The sequence below is a fragment of the Manis javanica genome, chromosome 1 (assembly GCF_040802235.1).
Source record: "Manis javanica isolate MJ-LG chromosome 1, MJ_LKY, whole genome shotgun sequence".
NCBI lineage: Eukaryota > Metazoa > Chordata > Mammalia > Pholidota > Manidae > Manis > Manis javanica.
Window position 1 is genome coordinate 98,230,681 of NC_133156.1, and position 22,798 is coordinate 98,253,478.

General features: G+C 40.6%; 1 long non-coding RNA gene across 1 annotated transcript in view; it reads right to left on the minus strand.

Annotated features, from left to right (window-relative positions):
- The window catches only part of LOC108384545 (uncharacterized), a 758,195-nt gene that overhangs the window by 48,514 nt on the left and 686,883 nt on the right, over positions 1-22,798 (minus strand). The window lies entirely within an intron of this gene.

The following is a 22,798-nucleotide window of genomic DNA, read 5'->3' on the forward strand; positions in this document are numbered from 1 at the left end:
CAATCATGACATTTTTTTGGGTCCCAGGTTGCCATAAGATAAAATCCTACTGCACCCCATCACTCCTAGTTGCCTGTTCCCTTAGTCCACAAGAACTACACACAGCACAACCATGCTCGCTTCCATCACTGAGTCAATGGCCGAGGTAGCTCTTTTCCTGCCTAAAGCTCATTCAGCCACAATATTTGGTCAGGCATATGACTTCCTGTCTTATGTATCTTTGGCCTGGCTCCTTCTCCTTAGCCAGTAAAGCATGCCCTTCCTTAGACCCTAGATTCCTCTCTATCATTTCTCTCCCTCCCCCTTCTTCTATAGCTAAATAGCTTTTCTATATTCATAGTCTGCATTTCTTCTCTTTTAAGTCACTCATCGTCAACCCATTTCAATCTGCATTTGGTCTCAAATTGCCCTTGCCAAGGTTCCTGTGACCTCCAACTAGCTAAGTCTAAAGAATACTTTCATTCTTATCTCATTTGACATTACTACGGCATTTAAATTGGCTGACTGGTCCCTTCTTGAAACTCTTTTCCTTCATTTCCTCTTTCCTTTTCCTTCCATGTAGAGCATATTATTATTGTATCTGTTGCTTTTTATAGTCTTAGATCCTATGCTTGTCTTTTAAATGTTCAAGTTCTTCAGAAATAGTCAGCTGGACCCAGAAAAAAAGATGCATTACAGGGACATACCTGGGCATCATTAGCACATGTGTCCACATGAAATCAACATCAGAGATGATGGATAGCAAGGAGAGAATAAGAACAATGGTGGAATTCTAAGGAATATCAATACTTATGAAGTTGGGAAGAGAAACCAAAGGGGACAAAGAAAGTGCAATCAAAAGAGCAGAGAGGCGAAAGAGAGAAACATTGGAAGAGCCGTGAAAGAGTTTTAGGAGGGAAGTGGCCTACGACCTGATGGAAGGCCAAATAGGATAACACAGTGGGTGCGCTAAATGTGTCAAGAGTCCAGTATGGCCTTTGAGGGGACCATTTCAAAGGAGTCATGAAAACATGAGCCCATATATGTAGGTTACTAAAAGAAATGGAGATGCCAAATTTATACTTGATTCTCAAAAACGCTGGCAGACTCATGCCCTCCAACTAGGGAAGAGCCATGGGGAAAGAGAGCATTAGATCTGAAAACCATTTTACCAAACTGTTTGGAGGAAGCCAAATGAATGGGGGCAAGTTAGGGCGGCTACAGAGTGAGAAAAAAAGCAACAGCACAGAAGCAATATTGATGTTGTACACAATCAAGGAATTAAGTGTCCAAAGTTAAACATGAGTCAGAACAACAAAATAGGTTTCCAAAGGCCAGTTTGAAGGTGGCATAAATAAATGAAGCATCCAGGTGGAGATCTCCTGACATGCTAGTAATAGTCAGCTAGCAACGCCATGATACAAATGAGAAGGGAAAGCACAGCTTGATGAAGGTGGTAGAGAATGGCATCCAGTAAGCATATGAAAAAGGATTATCTCTAATAAATCTTTAATAATAAAACAGAAGTCATTTTGTTTGGCAATATAAAATAAAGGCTCAGAATTTATTTCTAGTGACTGTAAAGGGAGATTATATGAAAGTGGTGACCAGTAGTTCTTCATATCATATAACAGAAAAAAAGAAAGTGGGACACAGTGCAAACTGCAAGGACTTAGATTGGATACATTTAAGAGAAATGACTTCCCAGGCAGCTTGCGGAGAACTCACAGGATTTTGGGGAAGGTGTGGAGATTGTCTCCAAGGGAACTGGTGCAAGCACTTTCCTGAGGCTCAGTTCTGCCAGAATGAACTCACCACCTGCTGGCCGCCCCTGTGCACCTCTAAGAGGAAAAAGGAGAAGTCAGGAGGTGGAAAATGACTGAATCCCAACAGGAGTGTCAGGAGTGGAAACAGATAGGACTCCCCGTTTGGGGACATCTCAGAGGAAGCTGATGGAGTGTGACTTGGCGAGAAGCTCCTCAGCCCCAGTGGGAAAGGGATGAGTCAGTGAATCCAGCATTGCCTGCTGAAAAAGGGAGGTCATGTTTGGAGTTCTCTGAGTGGAAGGAGCTGTGTAAATATTAGGCTGTCTTTCTCACTAAGGTTCACACACGGCAAATTATTCTCAGTATTTGCTAATACTTTCTGCTCTGAGTGCAAGGTAAACTCCTCCAGCAGCTTCTTCAGCCTCTTCTCAGTAAAGTGTGGGGAGACTATTTTTCCCTCACAGGTTTTTAATCCTTGTTGAAGGTCAAAATGTGTCTGTTTCACCAGGGAGCTCCCCAGAAAGAGCTCTTTGATGGGGCAAATATACTGAACATGTGCCCTTTTGCAAGGTGGGCTGAGAAATTCTTGCAAGTGGACCTCTTAGTTTCAGCTGTTTTTTTTTTTAACTATTTAATGAGGGATGATCTCACAGCTAGACCTGGAAAATGCAGACTGGAAAAGAAAATCACACCTTGATGATGCTTTCAGTTCTTAGGCAACTGCTCGGAAAGTTCATACACTGGGCACAACTCTCTGAGGAGGTGAGAGAGAAATCTGTTTTATGAGGATGGTTACTGTGTGAGACATGTTGGGAAAACACTGGAAAATGTGACTTTTGTATGACATTTGCTGGCTCTGCCTTTACCATGAGGAAAATCTGAGGATCAACGAATTCCAGTAAAGTGAAACTTGACAGCATCCCGAATGTCAAGTTCCCAGCGATGGGAATAGGTGAGCACCTCTCTCCAGGAAGCCATCTATTTGCGTGTGTTTTATACTTGAGATTGAACCAAGGATGGGGAAAGGGAGGTTCTTCAGGAAAAGCGATAACATTTTTTATCACCCCATCTTCTCGAAATTGGTATTTTGAGTCACACCGTGGATATTTTTAATAAACTTAGATGCTGAGAAATTAGAAAAAAAAAACTATTTCTGAATAACTTGAGTCTGCATACTTTGAATTAAAAATGGAACAAGGCTACCAAATTATTCAATGTTAGTGCAAACCAATAAGAGATTAGTTTAAGTGCCCACCATCTAAAATGATTTTTTGACTTTCTGATGAGGTTTCTGGACGCTTTCCTCTCTTCATGCTTAAATGAATTAGCACCGGAAGTAATGGGTGATTTACTGGCTGGTGAGTGGAAGAGACCTTATCTTGTTACTGCAAAGTCTGTACGTAGAGGGTGTCGTGGAAAGGGCACTGAGCTAGGAATTAGCACGTCTGGGCCCTGACTTGCCCCTGGTTCACATAACCTCTTTGGACTAAAGTTTTCCTGTTTGAAAAAAGAGCACCTCTAAAAATCTACCTGCATGTTCTCCAGGGAGAACACTCAACAGACCCAGTATTGAGCCATCTTAATATTCGGCCGTTTAAGAACAAAGCCCCTGGAGGAAATGTTCTTTTCCTTCTTCCCTTCTTTTCTTCCTTCTGCAATCTACCTCTTTTCATTCATTTTACCACAAAACTGACTGCCTTTTCCTCCTAGGTCTCTCTTGACTCTGTCCCCTCGCTGCGTCTCCCTTCTCAGCGCCCCTGCCACAGGTCAGGGCTCCATTTTCCCTCTGCTGCATTCTTTCCTCTGGGATGGTCTCCTTACGTCTCATCAGCCTGGCCTTCTCTCTGCCACGAGCCTGGTGCTTCTAAAGCAGAAATTTGCTTGCACCTTTGGGCTGAACTCCAATATTCTCAGCATAACATTACCTTCATGATCTAGTTCCTGGACAGCCCCATTTCTCAAAATCTGCTTCTGTCCTGCAGAGAAGGGAAATCCTTGTTCTCACATATGCCATGCTCTCTCATGTCTCTATATCTGGGTACACACTTCTCTCTGCCAGCAGTTTCCTTCCCATCTTTCTGTGTTTCAACAATCCTCTTCAGTGTCTTAAGATTTGGGGATTGTCAACTTTCAAAACCTCTGCTCTCCACCCCTCCCGCCCCATTACCTCTAGTCTGAGGACAGTGTCCCTCCTCTGAGCTGCTTGGTCACTTTGACTTCACTGTGCATTACAAGTGCCTGTTTACCGGTCTATCTCTTACGTGGGCATGGAGGGCGATTCATCTGCGAATCTCCTATACCTGGCATGGTCCCTGGCACACATTAGGTGCTCAAGGGTTAGTTCAATGAGTACAAGTAAAACAACAGAAGAATAAGATAAAGAAAGGGAGGGAGAGAGAGAAAAGAGGAAGGAAGGGAGGGAAAGAGGGAAAGAAAGAAAAAAAGTGAGCTGTTTGGCGAAACTGAGTAATAGGATTTAAAACTGGGGAGGTAAGAAAGGGTTATTTTGAACGTTGTAAGAAGAATATGGATCTAATCTTCTGGGCAATGGAGAGCTACTGGAGGTCCACTTTGCTGTTCTTTAAAAAATTCTTTATTTACTTATTTTCAAAACTAATATTGATTGAATAACTACCATGACTAGGGTCTATGCTAGATACTGGGGGCACAGAGATAAATAGGATATGAAGTTTATCTTTAAGGTTCTTCAATAAAAGGAGATAGATAAGGAGACAAGTAAGTGCAATCTTCTGTTAGAGGCATGAGAGAGACGTGAGGGCAACAGAGTGGAGGCTCACAAGAGCGACGCTCACTCTCCCTGGTGAATGTTGAAGCAGTCTTTAAAAACAACGTGGTAGAGGCTGGCAACATGCTCATCAAATCATATATTTTTTCTTGGGTGTACAGCTGAACTCTATTTCCCAGACTTCCTTGCAAACAAGGAGAGGCTATTACTGAATTCTGGGCAATAGAGTGAGGAAATAGATATTCCACCTCCAGGCTTGGCCCCTAAAACCTCCCATAGGTTTATAGGAATGTCAGGAGGTAGCATGAGTTGACAGACCCTGGGGAACAGGCTTGCATTTCTGAAACTCAGGGTCTTTGGCCAGAAGCTGCTGCTTACACGTGTCCTGCGTTCCACAATGCTGCCTCTCAAAGTGGCCCTGATCCTCTATACACTTGGGATGACTAAGCGGGTGCTGCTATCACACCCCTGATTTCCCAATACTAATTAGAGAAAAATTTGGGGAGAGTAAGTTTCAGTATCCAGAACTACATAAAGGCATCTTTGGGAAGCAGTAAACGTTTTTTTTCTTGTTTTTACCAGAATATTCACAGCCTCACACTAGGAATTTCTTTGTAACATGAATATGATAAGAGTCTCAAGTTTAACAGAATAGGACAGGGAGTGTAGTGCAGATTGGAAGCAGACAGTGGTAGGAACCAGGAGTACATTGAGTTTCTTTGTGTGTCGGGGGGTAAGAACTGTGAAGGACAGGGAGATAAGAAACAGGGTTGGGTAGGGGAAACCTAGAGGTGGTGATACAGATCTGATGCCTAGACAAAGAAAGGGAGGGAGGAGAAAGCAGAATTGGGCGGGGAGGTCTCAGGTGCATCAGACCTGATCAAGCTTGGCTGAGTCAATGGGGGTTTCAAGAGCAAAGTGGCCTGTGAGAGGAGCCCTCCACTGAGTGGGAATGGCCAGGTCCTAGTCTCCATGGTACTCAGTTATTGGCTGAAGGCTGCTTAGGAAGCCCATGGCCTCTGAGTGGGGCTGGAAGATACTGAAGGCACTGTGCCAGAAGGCTGACACCTAACAGGGCTTTAAGAAAACTTAGCAGCAGGTGGAGGGAGGTCAAGGCAGCACACCTTCATGGCTGCCATGGGTGGGAGCTGGTGAGTGGTTGGCTGAGCGCACGTGGTTGTGGGATACAGTTAAATGCGTTAATCAGGAAACAGATCCACATTAGATTTCAGCCCATGGATGCAATCAGACCCACAGCCTGTTTTTGTGAATAAAGTGCTACTGGAACACAGCCGGGATTCTATTGCATATGGCCACATCAACACTACAACAGCATTGGGGATTGCCCACAGGGCCTAAACTATTTACTCTCTGATTCTTTACAGAAAAAGTTTGCTGACCCCTGGACTAGTGCAATATTGCCTGATGACTTTAGCAGATTGAATTAGAAGCCTCTGAAAACTGCTTCTAGTGGGATTGATCCCTGCATTATTTTAATGGTGGGCATGGGGGGATAAAGGCAGGGCTTGGGACTTGATTAGCCATAACGGTCACTGCTTGAGGCTAAGGATTTCCATCACTACATGATTATTTACTATATGTGGCTGGGTAACACATTCAACTATTATTATTCTGCAGGTTTAGTTTATCTGATTAGCTACCAGTATGAGATTTGCTGGATGGGATGGGTGTGGGCATGATGAGTAAAAGTCCAGGCTGGGTATGATAATTTGATAATTTAGGAGAGGGCCTGGGGAGTCTGGGATGGAATCCCATTAAGAGTGAAGAGATGAAATAGAGTAATTTATGATGACAGCAATGGTGTCCTTCAACAAGTATTTATTGAGCACCTACTATGTGCCAGGCCCTGTTCTGGGTGCTGGAGATACAGCAGTGAACCAGACAAATATCCCAGTCCTCACGCAGCTCACACTCCATTGAGTAAGACAGACCATAAGCAAAGTAAGTGAGTGAAATATGTATACACATACATATATACGTGTGTGTATGTACGTATATGTGTATGTATATATATACATGGTGTGTTGTATAGTGATATTTGCTAGGGAGAAAAATAAAGCAGGGAAATGGAACATGATATATATGTGCATTTGGGGTGGGGGGCATTGGCATTTTATATGGTGTGACAGGGCAGGACTCCTGAGAGTATGAGTAAAAAGGAGTTAAGAGCTTTTCATAGGTCTCCTCATCAGCCCCATCAACACAACTCTCAGAAAATTAGAGAGAATGAGAATGAGAGGGAGAGATAAACATTACATATTGGCATTATTAAAGTATTTCCTAGACAAAATCCATCATCTGGAGTTCTTGACCAGTATGTGTGCAAAAAAGAAATGAATAAAAAATGGAATTGTCACTATAAATAATCATTTTTTAATCTGTGGCATCTTCAGGAGTAAAATGCAAAGTACTAGCTGAAGAACTCTGTGAGTGGCAAACTGGTTAGTCTCAGGCCTACAGCAGCCTAAGCTACTGAACTTGCCCCATAGGTTACAACAAATTGAGGGGCTGCCCTTCCTAAAGGATTTCAGGCATGAGTATAGGGTTCCTCACAGTGTTAAAGTACCACACAATAAAAGTCCAGGCTATAAATTTTGCTGGGTTTCCCGGCTAAATGGGCCCTTTGAGTGGAGACAGACTGGCGGGAGCTGAAGTCGTTAGAGCTTTGATTTACCGCCTCTCTATCGTTCCATCTTCTCAGAGTCTGGGGCAGTGATATCAAGGCATGCTGACTGGCTGCTGTTTCCAGATTGAGACAGCACACGTGATATCTAACCGCAGTCAGCTTATAGGCAATACTGCCATGACTTAGTGTGGCAAAGTCACATGTGCGTTAGGAGGCGAAAGAATGAGATGTTTGCTAGTAAATGTGTTGAGAGATTAGCCCTCTCTGACCCTTATTTGTTCCCAGGAAGTTCTGTAAGAGTGTCACTTACAGGACATCACTTATATTTGTACTCACAGCACTGGTGGAGGCCAATTTATAATGTTTGCATTGAAGATCCCAGATGCAGAGTATTCCTACTGATTTTTTTTTTGTGTGTGTGTGTTAAAAATGCTCAAATGGATGTTGGCCAAAAAAATAAACAAAAAAAAAAAAGCCCCATTTGGTTTTTTTAAAAAATCAACTGCAGATGCTGGAGATGAATTTAGTCGGATATTATGTGGTTAGAACATAGCTGAGGTCCTCGCAAGAGCTGTGTTTTTATTCTAACTCCAGGCCTTTCCATTTCAAAGTCATGAATATATAATTAGAATCAATAAGAGATTCTATGGCTGTGAGATTTTTTAAAAAAATTATTATTCAGTCTTTTGTTAGTTTTTCATCAGCTTTCATTTTGGTAAATTTTTATTTACTTTGATGTTGGTAAATCTCTCCTAATGCTGCAATTATAGGAGTAAAACTGAATATGTTTTGCTTAACATCTGCGAGGAAAATGGCAGTGTTTGATTTGTTTCTGTTTTAATTTGCAGTTTGGAAGAGGTTGATTAATCTGTTGGTAGAGTCATCTGTTCCATCGTAAGTTACACCCATTAGAGGTTGTTATAAATCCATCCGTGTAGTTAACAGAAATTTTTGGAGACTAAACAATCCATTGGTCTCTAACTATATTAAAAAATACAGTTTTACTCTTTAGTTAATGAGGATTTTCTAAATAGTGCATGTGGACTACATTTTGAATGTTCTTCAGTGAAAATAAATTTCACTCGCTTGCCCATATCATGAGTTGTAGGCATACTAGTCACATTCTTTCATCTTGGCTTGTGGTACCACTCTGAGTCAGAATTTTAGTGTTCATTTAAAAAAAATCCAAAAATTTGGTTCTGTTAAGTCATCTAGAAACTTCTTGGTTCAACTGTCTTTTGAAGGGAAGAGCTCCCCAGAAGAATGTGTGTGGATAAACACGTTCTATTGCTTCCTCTTCTATTGCTACTGGGCAGATGGAGTTTTATATTAAACTTAGAATGCCAGCCATTTGAGCTAGAGCATCAGGCTAAGGGGCAGTTATCTCAGAAAGCTGCCAGGGAATTTGTCTGTACCACGGTAAGTTTTCAAAGGCCTGTGCCTGATACACCACAGGATGTAAGAAAAACCAGAATTTTTGTACTTCAGAAATATTCTGCTTTAGTACACTTCTTACAAAAGGCTGAGAAAGAAAAAGAAAGAAAATGGAACTTGATTGCCTTTGCCATGATCGTGAATTGAAAATTAGTGCTTGTGGAGAGTTGAAAAGTAACATGGAAATAAAACTAGAATGTGGAAACGAAGCTGACCGAGCACTGAGAGAGAACATCAGTGCTGCTGGGAAGAACAGAGAGGCCCCACTGGCTGCTCACCGTTCTCTGTATCCCCACGTCCTAGTTGGTGGGCACTTGGAAGCCAGATTAAATTTACAGCCCATAGGAAGATATCTGCATCTTGTGCATATAATAGGGGCAATGAGATTTTAATAATTTCAAGTGTATTTCTGAATTCTGGAAATGGGAATGTAACAGGTTCCCAGTTTTCCAAATAATAACCAGGACATAGACTCTCTGACCACAGGGACTGGAACATTTCGTGGTCAAAAATGCTGCTGGATATTAAGAGAGCAGATCCTAAAAGTTCTAACTGCAAGGGAAAAAAAACACATTTCTTTCTTTGGTATCTTTATGAGATGATGGATGTTAACTAAGCTTATCGTCATAATCACTGCACAATATACATAAGTCAAGTCATTATGCTGTATACCTTAAACTTATACATGGTTATATGTCAATTATATCTCAATAAAACTGGGGAAAATAGTAAGTGAATCTGGCATCCAGATTTAACTGGTTCTACTAAAATCCTGGTTTAATAAAAGTAATAACCCCTTCTGGTCTAAGTTTATTTAAAATCCCCATTAGTTTAAAATCCCTAGCAAATGTAATGCAACTAGAAATAATATAAGCTATTTTTGTAGCATTTATTGTGAACATGACACTATGTGTAATAAAAGGTATTTTACACATGACTACATCTTAACATGAAATTTGGAGATCTGTAAATCAGTTTCTTATGTGTGGAGCCTATTTTTTTTTAAGTAGCTGAAGCTTTGGATGCGAAAAGTTTCAGCTTTCCTTGAGAATAGTACTCATCTCATTATGCATGCTTAGAGACAAGCTCTAAGTGTAAAACACCTCTCTGAGCTGTGTGTAACCCAACATGTCATTTTCTGCAGCCTTCATCAGTTTTTAAGTGTTTTCACATGGTATTAAAATAAATTCCACTTTGGGAATAGATGTGTCCCTATCTTCCATCTTGCAACCATCTGTAGGATGCAGACATGGCAAATGAGTAGGTAGCAGCTCAAGAGCTGCACAGGGCTAAGGAAAATGGTGTTTGGTTGACTGGAGAGAAAAAACAAGTTACACAGAAGAGGACTTCAGAAAACAGCCCCTTGTGTCACCCAGCTGATCTCAGGACACTGTTCCAAGGGCACTGTTCACAACCATTTAAAAAAATGTCTTCAAGAAATACCAAATGATTTCACTCATCTGAGGAGTATAAGAACAAAGGAAAAACTGAAGGAACAAAATAGCAGCAGAATCACAGAACTCAAGAATGGACTAACAGGTACCAAAGGGAAAGGGACTGGGAAGGATGGGTGGGTAGGGAGGGATAAGGGGGGGGAGAAAAAGGGGGGTATTAAGATTAGCATGCATGGGGGGGTGGGAGAAAGGGGAGGGCTGTACAACACAGAGAAGACAAGTAGTGATTCTACAACATTTTGCTACGCTGATGGACAGTGACTGTAAAGAGGTATATATATATAGTGACCCTCACTTACCAACTTAACATTTCCCTGTATGGCCCTGGAAGATGACTGGTTAGCCAGAGACGGGTAAGATTCCTAAAGGGAGGAACAACCTAGTATAGGGGAGAGCCTAGTAAACAAAATATTCGTCATATAAGTGTAGATTGATGATAAAAAAAAAAAAGCAGTTCCTGTGTGGTGACCTCCAATGAGTTCTACACAATGATATAAAGGGCATATAAAAGTGTAGACAAAGGGTCTGTTTGTGCTTATACAGAGGATCAAAGCCTAATTTGGCTATCCTGAAAATGAACTAAGATACGATATGAAAAAGGACTTCCAACATCAGCACTCTCGGGAAGACTCATGCCAGAAGATGATCATCAAAAAACCCCAACAAAGATCCACGCACTGCTACAGGTGTAGATGCACTCATCCCACTGGTTCCTGGACTTGCCATGGGAATGAAGAAGGAGATATCTAAGCTGGCCTGTGCAAACAGTAAAACAACAAATTTGACTAGATCTATACTGTTGAAACTCAACCAAGAATTAGGAGAAGTGCAAGCTGTAGCGCTCCAAAATCTTACAACTGCAGACTATTTACTGTTAAAAGAACATATGGGATGTGAACAGTCCCCAGGAATGGGTTGTTTTAATTTGTCTGATTTCTCTCAGACTGTTCAAGTTCAGTTGGACAATATCCACCATATCATAGATAAGTTTTCACAAATGCCTAAGGTGCCTAACTGGTTTTCTTGGTTCCACTGGAGATGGTTGGTAATTACAGGTATGCTTTGGTTATGTAACTGTACTCCTATTATGTTAATGTGTGTGTGCAATTTAATTAGTAGTTTAAAACCTATACATGCTGAAGTTACTCTACAAGAAGATATGTCAAAGAAATAATCAATCTTCCCAGGTTTCCTCCCACCTGCTACTTCTATAGCTTTTCTTCTTCCTTCCTAATTACAACCCTTAAATAGAATTCGTGCCTCATATCGAATTTACCGAGTATCATAATTCTTCCAAGTGGTAAAGACACCTCAAGACAAATGCTGGGCATAGAAGCCACAGGGCATAAATATGCAAAGAAGTAAAAAGCTAACCTTTTCAAACAATAAGGCTTCTCCCTCACTTACCAACTTAACATTTCCCTGTATGGCCCCGGAAGATGACTGGTTAGCCAGAGATGGGTAAGATTCCTCAAGGGAGGAGCAACCTAAGACAGGCACAGTCGCAGGGGGGCCATTAGGTGAGAAATTGGGGATCAACAGAGGTGAGGCTTAGAACCTCCCCCCCCTGTTCTGAGAGAAATCTTCTGCATAAGTGGATGTTTTATTGCCCTTGTCTAGCTTGGATTAACACATAGTCTACAGGCACACACCTCATCATATACATTTGCTCTCTTACAACACTAAACTATGTTTTCTACCTTTATCTTGTATCTACCTACCACTTCAGCATTTTATTAAAAATAATAATAATAAAGAGAGAAATGTGGTATCCACATATAAATCAAGTATAAAAATCAAATGAATATTCATATTTGAACTGTTTATAGTTCATAATGCATGAGCAAAACCGAAAGCTTCTGTGATGACTGCCCTTGTAATGTTCACCATGTAACTTATTCACTATGTAAGAATTTGTACTCCATGTAAGAACTTGTTCGTTATGCTTCAGAAGATTGGAGACTGATGAAAATTAGGCTTGGGGTGGATTAAGGATTATGTATGGAGCATTGACCCCCCCCATACAGAATTTTATTGTTGTTAACAACCATTTGATCAATAAATATGAGAGATGCCCTCACAAAAAATATATATATATATATATATATATATATATATATATATACACACACACTTCCAATTGTAAAATAAATAAGTAACCGGGATGTAATGTATAGCATAAGGAATATAGTCAAAATATTGTAACCACTTGGTATGGTGATAGCTGGTACCTAGAATTATCATGTATATAAATGTTCAATCACTGTGTTGTACTCCTGAAACTAATGTAATACTGTGTGTCAACTACCCTTCAATACAAATAATTATCGGAAAAAAAAAAAAAGTCTTCACTTGAGTGAACTTGAAGAAATGAAGGGCGTGTGAGTTAGTCCAGATTTATACTGTTCGTGAAATTCATATTGGAAGTAAAGTAAGACAGAGGAAAACAAATACTGTATGATTTCACTTATATGTGGTGTCTAAAAAACAAAACAAATAGACTCATACACACAGGAAATAGGGAAAGAGGGCTGGGGGGGGAAGTAGGTGAAGAGGAAAAATTAGTGAGAACATTTGGTATCTTGATCTGGGTGATGGTTATATGAGTGTGTCAAAATTCATTGAGCTGTACACTAAGATTTGTGCATTTTATTGTATGTACCTTAATAAAAAATAAAATCCCATTGCTTTAAAAAATAACAAAATAAAAACAAAAATTCAGTTTATCTTAAAAAAAAGACCTGGTTTCTGCTATCACCCTATCACTTAGTCAGTGTCTGATGCTGGATAAGTGACTTAATCTTTTAGGCCTCATTTTCCTTTAGGGATAAAAATTATATATGGGGTCTCTTCTAGCTCTAAAATTTTAATTAGAATTTTTTTCCTTATTTGCTTTGCACATTACTACTCAAATGAGAAATTACAGAACAAACTTGAGTGGAAAAGATCTTGTCATTAACCCCTACTTCCTCCCCATCTCCCCAATCCCTAACACAACTCACACTCCCAAAGATCCTGCTGGCACTTCTGTGTTTCCTCATCAGGGAAATCTTTGGGGAAATGATGATAGATGGGCACACTTTACTCAGGTGAAAATAAAAAGGCCATTAGATTATTAAAACAATATTTAGAGGTTTGGATAAATAATTTTAAAGAGACAATATCCTTCATATGTATGTGTGTGTGTGTATATATATATATATGTTTTTAAAAATTATATAAATAATGTATAACTATGTAATCATTTAAAAAGTTAGACATTATAGAGTATCTCCCTTCCATCTCCCAATTTTATTTCCACACTCAAGGGCCAACCACTGCTAATGATATGGCATGTATTTCTCTCAAAGCATGTTCAATTCATTCACATGCGTATGTATATAAAAATACACACATATATTTTGGACACATAAACTGATTGTTAGATTATGCACAATCCTTGAAAGTTTCAAGAAGTATGGCCTTTAAAGAATCACTACTTTTCAATATCCCTTGTTTTATAGAAAATTAAGATTATATCGAGGTCGTCTCTATCCTCCATGAAGGTAAAACTGGTGAGAGTAATGAATTTTCGTATCTTGGTTTTCTAAGGACTTGTGAAAAGACCGCATTTGATTGGGTGTATTAATTAGTATCTCTTGAGATAACAATGGTAAACAATGATTCCTGGACCTAATATTCTCAACTACTTCAAAGCATGTTGTAAAATTCCCAACATATAATTTTTATTCACCATAACTTACTTTTCTAAAAGTCTCTATGATGTCTTGGCAGGTTGAGGCTCTATGCTGGGGTGGCTGCTGAGCTTTAGGAGCAATGGATATCACAAAATCCAGTCTGCTCCATCTCCAGAATCCAAACCTGGATTGGTTTTCTCAACCTCTTAACCCTGTAGCACCTTGGGCATATCGCTACCATAGCAATCTTCACACAAGATAAGCTGCAAAGGATTTGGAATTTGTATCTGCTGTGTCCCAGCACCTAGAACAGTGTCTGGTATATAGTTAGGTAATCAATAGGTATTTCTTGTTCAGCTATATTTATTTTACTGAATCCTCTGTTATACTATAAGCTTTTTAGTGGTATGGACTATATAATATATTCATCTTTATAGCTTCACAACTGATATTAGAATGTGCTTGGTGCTCAAACATATTTACTGAATACTATATAAAAAACAAAAATAAGGGAATAAATAAGTAAGTAAACAAATGAATATAATCAAGATAGGCTGTTAACAGCAGAAATGGATATCACCACTGATCAAGTGAACTTGTCTGGCCTCAGTTAGAAGTCTGAATGGGTGGTTTCTTTGATTTCCTCTTACTTTTCCCTCAATGACTTTGGCCTGCCATCTTTTCCTTTGCAAAGAAAATCTTGGGTCTTTCAAATATGATAAGGGAATGCATTACTTTTAAAAGGTTCTCTTAAAGGAACTGCTCTTAAGGAACTATCACTTCAGTAATGGTTTATTTCTAATATTTCCAGTCTGTTCTATACACAACATACCAAAAGCTCGTGTTTCACATCAAGCAAGATATGATCATTTTCATTTCCACATTCTTTAGATTTCCTCTGAAATTTATAGCTTGTGTGTGTGTGTGTGTGTGTGTCTGTGCGCACATTATCATTTTATTTATACAGTTAATAATGTTGAGTTTGGTCTTAGATTAAAATAAGAAAAGTAATAGGAGAGTACACTAATAATCTTACCAGGAGTATATGATTTCCTTGTACCAAGAGGTCATATCAGCCTGCAATAATTCTTGTTTCTTATCTGTTCCATAATTTACTCCCAAGAAGTTGCTACTTGAGGAGTGTACAAAATTTTCACTGCCAAGCCAGGACTTGATGACTTTAGGACTATTTTCCCTTGTTATTGCATCTCCATGTACATGGACGTGGACTCTACCTTTTCCATGTAGTTGTCGAACTTCACTTACTGAGAAGTAATTGCTTGTTTCACATGTTATTCACAAAAGACATGTACAACTGCCATTCAGATCTAATCAGCACAGGCTAACTAAATTAAGCTAATCATAACAAAAGAAAAGGAATAGATATTTTAGTTATCACAACAAATAGATGACATCTATTAGGATTTTTGAAACGATGAAAACAGTTTTTTGTTCTTATTACCATCCTTATGAGCTTCTATGGAGCTGGGGACTAGCTATTTACTAGATTCCCATAGTTTTAAGATCCTGAATGAGGGACCAGAAGGGGTAGGCAGAGAACATGAAAGAGAAACTATGAGTATTTACTGATTGATTGCAGGAGTCATCATTCTTTAAATATGTATCTCACTCTATATTTTCTAAGCTTTTGTCCTTTCTGGATTAGTGTGTGATTTATTTGCTACTTAGAGTAATCAATGTAAGAATACAAAGCTACATTTGTCATAACCTTACTTTATCATATCAAATTATACACCAACCACATTTACAATAGGAGATAAAAATGCGCAGCTTTGAGTGACACTTAGATCAGATGTGGTACATCAGGCTGGGTCTGATTCAATTTTTTCTCTTCCTGTTTACTGTAATAAAATATGTTAGCATATATACGTTCTCAAGATACATTCAGTGCAACACAGATAAAAATTAAATATTTGGTTCCGTAGTGTGTATGTAGGCAGGGTTAGTTTAAGTGACTGAAAATGGTGCTGTTTTTTCACTTGTTAGTTGTCAAACTAGTTTAGGAAATGTGTTGGTGTTTAGTTTTATTTGGTGTTTCTTAGAATTCTGTGACTATAGTGAACACAACATTTAAAGAGCCTGATGCTTAATAAATACTGCAGGCTTCTACCTTAAGGGCATAAAAGCAGTCCTGCTCTAAAATAGCTAATTAATCTTACTGGGAAGTCTTGGAAAATCTCTGAGAACAATTTACATGCTGCAGATTTAGACAGCACATCAGACAGAACCCCAGCTGGTGGCTGGGGACAACAACATAGCATTAACTGGTGTCCACCCATCTCACTTTAATAGGCGGTGCAATACTATTTGCTTACTCCTCTTCCAGTCCCTTTGTACTGCCCCCCAGTTTTTTCCTTAAGTACTTGTTAAATAGCTTTTAAGTCTAATTTTCTCTCTCTCTCTTTTTTTTGACTATCTGCCTCTGTGGTAAAATTAAAATTCAGGCAGATGGAAGCAAATGGAGATGGAAAGGGCTTAGATTAAAAGAAAAAAAAACTACCAGAAAAATCAGTCCATAAAAAATAGAGGTGTCTATATATCTTGCAAACACATATTTTTGGTAGCAGTGACAGAACATGGGTAGATCCAATTAACTGTAACTTACTGGGGAGGCAGGATGGAGGCTATGAGCAAGTAGCAGGGTGGGGTGGAATTTAAAATGAGTGTCCCACTGGTCAAGAAAAAGAAGTGTGATTTTCCTAAGTTATCTGTAATGAGCACGTTTCCCACAGGACTGACATCCCTTCCAATAATAATTGACTCAATTTTTAGATGACAACTGAAAGAGCTCAAGGGCTCAACTCAAGGGCTGCATATTCTGGATAAACTCAGAAAGGGATAAACTTCAAAAAGATGGACTCGTCAAAGATCCCATGCAGGAGCGCTGGCCTTGATTTCACTTTGGTTGGAGGATAAGCATCACTATATCAAATCTTAGAGGTAATTACCACCACAGGTTCAAATGAATGCTCATAATAATAATCCGGACATTTCCATAGTGCTCTAAACTCCTTTCACAGTGCTTTTGTATCTATTATTCACTTTAATCTTTCAAGGCCCTTCAGAGCATTAGGATTAGGCACTGTTATCCCCATTTTATGGATGAGGGAATCAAGGCCAAGTGCAGTTGTCAATTGCTCAAGGCCACAGATGCCAGCAGCTTGGTATTCAGCAGGACCCAGCATGTTCGGGGATTTCTGTTAGAAAATGCCATCCAGTGCATAAGTCCTATCCTCTCACAAATGCCAGGAAGATCACTCCGTGGGTAGCACTCCAGCTGACCGACTCTCTGGACTGGCCTCTCTCCTTTCACGGGCCAGTGGGTGGGTGGTTGCTGGAGGATTTGTTCCTCACCACCCCTCATTCCACTCCAAGTGCAGATTTCCTGTCTTGATAAGAGGAGCCTGGCTCCAAGAAGCAGGGGTAGGCGTGGAGTTGCTGAAAAGAAAGTTCTGTGTCAGTCCTCTGGAGCCACGTGGCATAGTTCCAGTCAGGGGTCCTCCCCAGTTGCTGGCACTTTCCAGTGAGTTTTCTGTGGCAAATAACCCCAAATGCTTTACAAATGGAATAGCTTGCAGATGTGGGTATGATAACCTGCAAAGCATGACTTAAATATAGTAATTGTCTCTAGCCTGCTCTTAACTATGGCGACAGAGTTTCTACTGTGTCATTAGGGAAGGAATTTCCAAGTCTTGGAACATAGTGAGCAAAGCTTCTGGCATTGACTATTCTTAACAAAGCTAATTGGCTTCTGACCAGTAAGATGGGGTTAAAGTATGTGGGCACAGAAAAGAAGTAAGATAATGGAAGTTGAAGAGTATCCAAAAGTTTAGAGAAAGGTTTTTGTTGCTATTGTTTTTAAGCTTAGAAATAATCACGTTCTTTCTTTGTGTTTAACCCATTGTCTTTTTTGTCATGATTTGCTGTTATTTTTCTCAGTGAAATAACTGCAATTTCAAGGTGAATGGTTTGGTTTGCACTTTCTTTACCAGCCCACTTCCCTGGCCCTGCCTAGGGAACAGCCAACTAGGAAAAAGCCCCTTGAACTTTAGTATGAAGGAAGTTTAGAGGTAATCCAGTCAGTTTCCCACCCAACAAGATTTTCTCTGCAAATCTTTGGCAGGTGGCCTTCTAGACTCCCTACCTTCCAACACCTCACTTTTGGACAATCATTACCATTAGACTGTTCTTCTCTATCCTGAAGTTTTATTACTCACAGGTTCTTGTTTTGCCCTCTGGAGGCAGAGGACTTGTTTAGTCAGTTACAGGCCTTCACATATTTTATGGAGGGAAATCATACCTCCCTTATAGCCAGAATAACTGACAAGTTTCATTTCAGTTGTTAACGCCAGGAGATTGGATGGCTGCCTGGAGGGCTCTGAGCTGGACAAGTGTTATAGGAAAGAGAGTTTGATTGTCCACATTATTTGCTGTGGACAAAGGAGGAGAGAGAGGTGGTACAAGTGGGACATGTTTTTAGACTTAGTTTTTAGATGTACTGCAATCACTGTGCACCCTGGTCCAACTATTCTTCATATGCCACAGTTAGAAACTTCACTATCAGATCTGGGGTATGAGAAAAAGGAAGCAGTCAAGGGGCACATTGAGTTTTTGAGTTGAAAGCATCTGGAAGAGTGGAGTTGCTATTATTCATGTGGGGAGGACTGGGACTAGCAGATATGGAAGGGGAAATCTAGAGTTTTAAACATCTCAGTCAAGGTATCAATCAGGCAGCTGGCTTTATGAGTCTGCAGTTCAGGGTGGAGATATAAAGTCCTCAGCATGTCAACAGCTATGACAGCCCTGAGGCTTTCATGAGTGAGTGCAGGGCCCAAGTCCTGGGCACTACAACTAGAGGGTCAGATTGCTGAGAAGGTCAGTCCAGGTGTCCAAGAAGGAGTGACCAGTGACTTGAGAGGAAGTCATGACACTGTGGTGTCCTGCAAGTCCAGTGAGGAAAGTGTATCCAGGGAGGGAACTATCCACGGGGTCAGATGCTACTGGTGGATGAAGCAAACTGTGGTTTGATGACTTGGAGGTTACTGGTGCCTTTGATGAGAGCAGCTCCAGTAAAATGGTTGAGACAAAAGCCTGGTTGATGTAGATTCAAGAGAGTATGGGAGGAGATAAATCTAAAATGGCAAGTAGAGACAACACTTTTAATGAGTTTTGCTGTAAAAAAAAAAAAAAGCGTAGAAATGGGCAAGAGATGGAGCTGTAGCTAGAAGAGGTGAGGTCAATAAATTATTGCTTTGAAGGTAAGAAAATTATAGCATTTTTTTCCCCTCATGGAAATGACCCAGTAGTGAGAGATTTTTGAGTTTAACAATTTATCATTAGGACTTGAGAGGTAAGATCCCGGACAGTATTTTTGATGGGAGGCAGAAAAGTCTAATTCTTAGAATATTCTACAAAATGGACAAGCTGTGGTGGAGAAGGCAGACTTTTGGCAGCTGGATTAACAGCTGGCAGCAAGAGCCTCCTGGTGAGGCGGGGAGTGGAACAGCGGTCCCTGAAGACAACTCTCCTTGCTTCATCCCATGTGAGATTGTCCTCAAGAACCCAACATTAGGTGAACTCACCCTCACATGTTCCTATCTAATTTGTATCTCTACCTCTTTTTTAGCCAACCAGATAATCAATCAACATGTATTTGCTAACTATGTCCTATTTCTCCTCCTGTCTACTTCGCCTTTGTGTGAACTTAGTTTTCCAAGCTACATGACAAAAGGTGGTTTCCTGGTTACAAAGTTCTTGGTATTCCTGCTAGCGTTGGTTTCTCGCCATCGGCCTTTATGACTTTTCTTTCAAGTTAAAGTCTTCGTGGGACCTAAACAGTTTGCACCTGTCATCCTCCCTGCTGCACCTCACATGAGACTCACGCAGTCATCCAGAGCTGGGATCCCTCTTAAGCAGGTGGCTCACTGGGTCCTATCTTAGTCTCCTTGTGGGAGAAAAGAGCATGTTGCTTCTGTTCATTGTCCCCCATCCATCCATCCAGCCATCCATCCATCCATCCATCCATCTATCCACCTACACTCACCATCCATCCATCCATCCATCCATCCATCCATCCATCCATCCATCCATCCAATTAATACTGAACTATAACCTAATCAGTCCAGGTGGTGTTTCTGCCACTTGGGGATTCAATAGGGAACAAGGCAGACCTAGCTCCTGCCCTTAGGAGTCTCATATTGTAGTGAAGGAGACAGATAATACACAAGAAACTTGAAATCCTAATTACTGTGGTAACTGTAAAAAAGAAAATGCACAGGATGTTATGACATGGAATAATAAGGAAAGGAAAGGAAGGGAAGGTGTTTTTTTTGGATAGGGAGGTCAGGGAAGTTTCTGCATTTAGAATCCTTTCCCTCTCCACACCAGAATTTACACCTCCTTTCTGGTGAGGTGGGTAGGGAATGGGGTGGTGCATGGCACCCAGTCATATTATTTGCCCCTAGATGCTCCAGAGCCTCCCTAGAAAGTATGAATGAGACCTGGATGTTGAGCTGTGTTTGTCTAGTCCTAGGTAAGACTGGTGAATTTAGCAAGAGCAGCAACCTAATAGAAGTAGATCCTGGCAGTTAGAGTGTTTTCCCTCTGATGCCTGGGGCCACTGGCAACTCATGGGATTCTTCCAGGTCTCCCTGGTCCAGGAGCTCTGCTCTGCACATAGTGAATAACAGAGAATTAGACTGGGTGGGGGGTGGTGGTGGTGGTGGTCAAGGCACTAGGATTTAACCTGATGGGGAAGAGTGAACACTGACTGAATATTTAGAAATCATTATTTATTATAAACACTCAGTATGGATTCCAAGGATTTTTTTAAAGGATTTTAATTACAAAGGGGTCTATGAGTTAGCATAACCTGACAGTGACTTGTCAAAGTGGGCACAAACAAAACTGCCCTGCCAAAGTTATGTAAGAGCAATACTAACATGCCTGAACAGTGCCAGCTTCATAATTCAATATCCATCACATTAATTGATGTTGAAAGGACAGTAACGCTCACATGACAGATAATCAAGTGTCAATCAAAATAAATACCAGGTCCAAGATAGGTTGGAAATTCAAATACAGGACAATGAAAGACATTCGTTTCAAATGGAACATGAGACACATGAATGGCATGAAGGAAAAGTCTAAAAAAGGACTATTTTGAGAAAAAGCTTCTAAATTAAAGTTACAAAGGCCAGGGTTCCCATGGGCATGGAGGTGGAAACAATACCTGTTACTTCTAAGTGCTTTCTACTTTTCAGCTCGTGAATTAGTGCCTCTGAATGGAGCAGAGAAGAGATTGCTGAAGGCTCTGTGTGATTTAAAGGGTTAATTTCGTTTCACGCTGATAAACAGTACTGGTGACCTGGATCTCAGTCTTCTCTGAGTGCCACCTCCTGCTGGCTTCTCCCAGCCCAGCTGCATTAGAACACAAGACCGTTTAAAAGTTTACAATTCAATTCAATCCACCGTAATCTAATCATGGGCTCACAGTGGGTAAAATTACCCCTTTCTGCAAAGTGAGGCTTAAAGCTCTCTGCTGTATTTCTGCTTGGTTCCTTATTTCACATAACGTGGGACATGTTAGTCTTTATAACGGTCCTAAACCCTAATCGCTCCCATCTGTTCGATATCCCACGGTAATGTGGTCGTGAAAGCGTACTAGGCGAGGAGTCAGTTTGTTTCCAGTCCTGGCTCTGTCGCTAATTAGCTGTGTGACTGCAACAAGTTTGCTCATCTCCGTCTTGGTTTACAACCTCCTCCTCTTGGACCAGCTTTCCCGGCTCTTCCTGGCCTTCCCCAGTTCACAGGGAGAGGAAGCAGCCCTAGGGGTAAGAGGTGAGGGGGCAGGAAGGAAGGCATCTCATCTCCGTGACCCAGATATACAAACCCTCTTGCACCTGGATCTGGCTTTTCCTCCCCCAGCCGGCACAATGGAGGACACGTCCCTGCTCCTAGGAAAGCCCAGATCCTCCATTTGGGCTGGGAATCGGTCCGCTTTCCCTCCTCAAATATTCTGTTATCTCCTCTTCTGCTACCAGCTCTCCTCTCTCTTGGATCAGTCCCAGAGTATACAGACATGTTCTTGCACCTTCCCCAAATCTTCCTTGTCCCATATGTCCCGCTGTAACCTCTCTGTTTCTCAGCTCCCTATTCACAGTCTGACGTAAGGGGTGATCTACATATGACACCATGGTGAATCCTTCAGCTGTTCGAGTGGCCCCTGCCCTGCCACGTCCTCCCCGTTATAATTCTCCCCATATGCTTCCTTCATGGCTTAATGTTACATAAATAGTCATGACATTATATGTATACAGAATTATGCTCAATAGTCTCTACCTTAGAGTACAGTAGTATTATTTGAGTACATTTTTTCTTATATGATTTATTGTATATCCTGGAATTAATAATTACTTTTTTAAATGTTGCTTCATTTTCTGTGTCCCATTACTATTTTTATCTTAATGATCCAAGGGCATTATAAACAGTCCTTTTAATATTTCCCATACTTTTCATCCATTCTCTTTTTTTTCCCCTGGATACCCCCCTTGGGAAGCCCTCCTCCTTTTGCTCTAATCTGAACCTATTGTTCTCCCTACTCAGCTGTCTTCCGGGCACTTTCCTTGACCATCACTTGATAACATAAATGTGGTTCAAGAAATTTCATCTGGCAACCTTTTATGGGACATATTGGAGCCAGCCGAGACGGAAGCGGGAAGACTAACTCTGACAACTTTTGAATGAGCTCAGGCTTGAGATAATTAGAACTTCAACTGCGTGCTTATGAGTGAGCCACAGGCTCTTTTCTGGTTCAGTGATAATATGTCCAGAAGAAACATTATTATATTATTGTTTCCGTATCAGTCAGGGTTTAATCATGCAGGGTTTAATCAGAGCTCCTATGGGTGTTACAGAGATTTATTCTGTAACTAGATTTTACACAATTGCGGAAGGCCAAGGGAAGTGGAAGTTCAGAGGGTTTACCAACTAGTCAAACCCAGAAGCTAAGTAAGTCCAGATACTGAAGTGAGATCACGAGGGGGATGGGAAAAGTCTGTGGGTGTTCAGCCTCA